This window comes from Cornus florida, unplaced genomic scaffold, assembly GCF_030987335.1.
Source record: "Cornus florida cultivar Cherokee Brave unplaced genomic scaffold, ASM3098733v1 CherokeeBrave_3.0.0_Hap2_Chr01, whole genome shotgun sequence".
Classification (NCBI taxonomy): domain Eukaryota; kingdom Viridiplantae; phylum Streptophyta; class Magnoliopsida; order Cornales; family Cornaceae; genus Cornus; species Cornus florida.
In genome coordinates this window covers 76,768,495-76,772,059 of record NW_026775571.1, presented here as the reverse complement: position 1 = coordinate 76,772,059, position 3,565 = coordinate 76,768,495, and the positions used below count along the sequence as shown (strand labels likewise).

General features: G+C 37.9%; 1 pseudogene; it reads left to right on the top strand.

Moving 5' to 3' along the window:
* The first annotated feature begins 457 nt into the window (after positions 1-457).
* On the top strand, positions 458-556 carry LOC132283583 (small nucleolar RNA R71; annotated as a pseudogene).
* Positions 557-3,565: the final 3,009 nt, after the last annotated feature.

The following is a 3,565-nucleotide window of genomic DNA, read 5'->3' as shown; positions in this document are numbered from 1 at the left end:
GTTCCCTTGATTAACAAATATTGCATTGACTTGTTCATGATGCTCATTTTGCACATGTCCATGGGGACACTTGGAAGTAGAATGTAAAACACTTGAACAATTCATACATGTCTCATTAGATGCATGATGGGAATGGTTAGGGATGGAAGATACTTGATTTGCCGAGTTTTGGTTGATTAAGAATTGATCGAACCTTTGAGATAATGATTGCATCTCTGCGGCTATTTCATTGGAATGGTCGACTTAATGTAAGCCAACACTCTTCCTTCCACTTGAATTCCTACCATTTTTAGAAGATAGAGTTCGATGTAAAGAATTCTCACTCATGCTCTCATAAAGACGCCACACGTCATCCTCATGCCTGTCAATGTAAGAGCCACCCATGGAAGCATCAACCATGCCCTTATGATTGTCCGATAAGCTCTCAAAGAAATATTGAACTAATTGCCATTTGGGCATGTCATGGTGTGGGCACTTCCTAAGCAATTCATTAAAGCATTCCCATGCTTCATAAAATGTTTCCCCATCCCCGTGTGAAAACTCTCGAATTGAGGTTCGCATGACATTGGTCTTAGAAACTAGATAGTACTTCTTCAAAAACACTTGTTGCATTTCTATCCAAGAAGTTATTGAAAAAGGCCTAAGATTATTAAACCAATATTTTGCCTTGTCTTTTAGGGTGAATGGAAAAAGTTTAAGCCTTAAGACATCTTTCGGCATGTCCGTATATTTCACGGTGGAACATACTTCAAGAAACTCATCCAAATGCTTGTAAGGTTCTTCACTTGGAAGTCCACAATAGTTAGGAAGCATTTGAATGGTTTGTGGCTTGATCTCATAGTGGTGTGCTCTAAATGGTGCCAATTGAATGCATGTCGGTACATTGTATTCATTAGGCACATAGTGATCTCTTAAAGCAAGGGGAGGATTAGTAATTGGAGGTGCAACATGGGCACCTTGATTGCCTTGAATGATGGGTGGTTGTGGAGCATAGATTGGCCTTAGCATTCCCAATGGAACTTGGCCTTGTTATTGTGGTAGATGAATGAATGGCCTTAGTATGCCTAATGGTACTTGCATGTTATCATGATGCACATTGGAGTGGAGGATACCTTGTTGGTCTATGTGACCAAGGTCCTCCACATGGTCGTCATTCAAATCCTCCATTGGCGAAATGGAGTGATGAGAACTACCTCTTCCCCTAAGATTACGAATAATGGATTCAAGATGCAAATTAGGAGGGATAAGAGTATGATTTAATGACCTACGACCATACATGCACAATGCAACACAAATAAGCAATAATGACAAACACTTCACCTTCACAACAAATCAACAATCAACAAACTTCCTCCACATACAATGATCCCATACTCCCATGCTTGAACAATCATGCAAAGAAAAGTAAATTGCCTCCACGTGGGCTCACGATTTATCTAAGAATTGAAATACAAGCCTCCACGCGGGCCGATGATTTAACTAGAGATTGAGTTAGAAAAATCTCACAAAGGTCCTAGAGCACTCCAACTCCAAAATTTTAGCTTCTAGCTTAGCAATTTTTTTAGAATTTAGCCTTTTTCCTTGCTTTTGCTTAGCTCCTTTACTTGGATGTTCCTTTACTGACCTTCTTGCTCAATGATCCTAGTCAAACAAGAACCAACACAATAAGTAACCAAAATAAAAATAAAGTAAAGACACGATCAAAAGAGTACTAATTCCTAATTGATTCCACAAATATAACGTTGCCAATCAATCAATCCCCGGCAACGGCGCCAAAAACTTGGTCCTATCGCTCGGTGTGCGGCCAAATTTGCATTAGCAAAAGGTGGACTAAGATGAGTGTGGACAAGTTCTACATTTATAATTTGCCACTACTACCTTTCACTAAAAATATAGCTAGGGCAAGTAAGGATCGTCCCAAGGGATTGTGAGGGTTGTAAAAGGTTGCAGAATCAAAATTAGGGTTAGTAAGTCGAGTGATCAAAGGATTGGTTGGTGGTTGAATTAAGCTAAGATGCAATTTAACTAAAGTAAGCAATAATGCAATAAAGGTAAAATAAGAGAGAGAAATCTTAGGGTTTAGAGATCACCACTAAGCACAACTCTTCTACACCCTTAATGAATGATTAATGAGGGGGGGAACATATATTGTAATAATGGTGTGTGTGTGGTTGTTTCAACAAGTATGGATGACCAATTAAGCATATATTGTCTAGACAACTCAATGAATAACACAACATACCAAACTAAGCCATTAATTTCTCTTTAAGCTCATAATCCAAACACAACACAAAATTAGAGAAATATGCCACTTGCATTCATAAGTATGGAATATCAAACAACAAGCATGGATTGTCCTCCCATTTAACATCTAAACTAAAATTACACTACAATTAAGCTAATGACATGAAATTAAACTAATTAAACTAAGGGAGAGGTACAATCCATCAAGAAATGAGTATGAACCATCAAATAAACCACAAGAACATTTCATTAAGCACTTTGTCTTGACAACCTCTAGATCTATAGCATTAATACACATAGACATGCATCAATAGCACAAGAAATAGAGACAAACACATGAACATCTATTCTAGCACACATAGACATATGGATAGAATGAAATGATCAATTAGAAGCATTAAACCATACAAATCATTGAATAAAGAAGATCTATATATATAAAAGTGTCAAAACATGTATCACAATACAAATCCCCTAAAAAATACACAAATCAAGATGTAGAAAGCATGCTTAGAGCTAACTCTAGCCCCAAGAAGATGTCTAGCCACTCATGGATGATGTCTCCCAACCCTCAAGGGCTAACTCCATGGTAGAGATTGCTCATCTTCTTGGTTAATGGAAGATTTCCAAGCTTGTGTCTCTAGCCTCTTCCTCCTCTAATTATCTTAGCCTCCAAGTATATATGTGTCTCTCTCTTTGAAAAGTGGCTCATATTCCTTATATAGGTAGGTCAAAAATCACCCTAAATGAGCTGGGCTCGTACACCAAATATTCCTCAATGATTGGATATAAGACAACTTTTAATGAGCTGGAATTTGGATTTTCTCCGGATTTGGAAAGTTCGATCGATCGAACTTGAGGTTAGATCGATCGAACATGGTTGAGATCCATCGAACTAAAGTTGGATCGATCCTTAATGGCGGTGCCTTTTGGATAAAAACAAATTTGAGATATTTTGAAGATATTTTTGGGAAAAGGACAAAAGTGGTTGGTAGGGTGGTACAGTTGGATAAGATTTGACATGTGGATAAGGACAGTAATGTTCGATCGATCAGAGAATGATGTTGGATCGATCGAACTTCTGGGATCTCTGGAAATGACATCATGGCCTGGATCTATCTTGAAGTGCTGAGATCGATTGAAGTTGGATCGATCGAACTTTTTTGGAGTTCGATCGAAGTTGCTGAAATTCCACCTTTTTGCTTCCTTTTGCTCTACTTTGCTCATTTCTTTGATTCATCCCAGAATTGCTTCATTTCTGCTCTTATTTGGCTGAGTTAACTTATTTTGGGAATAAGTACCTAAAAATGGAAATAACACG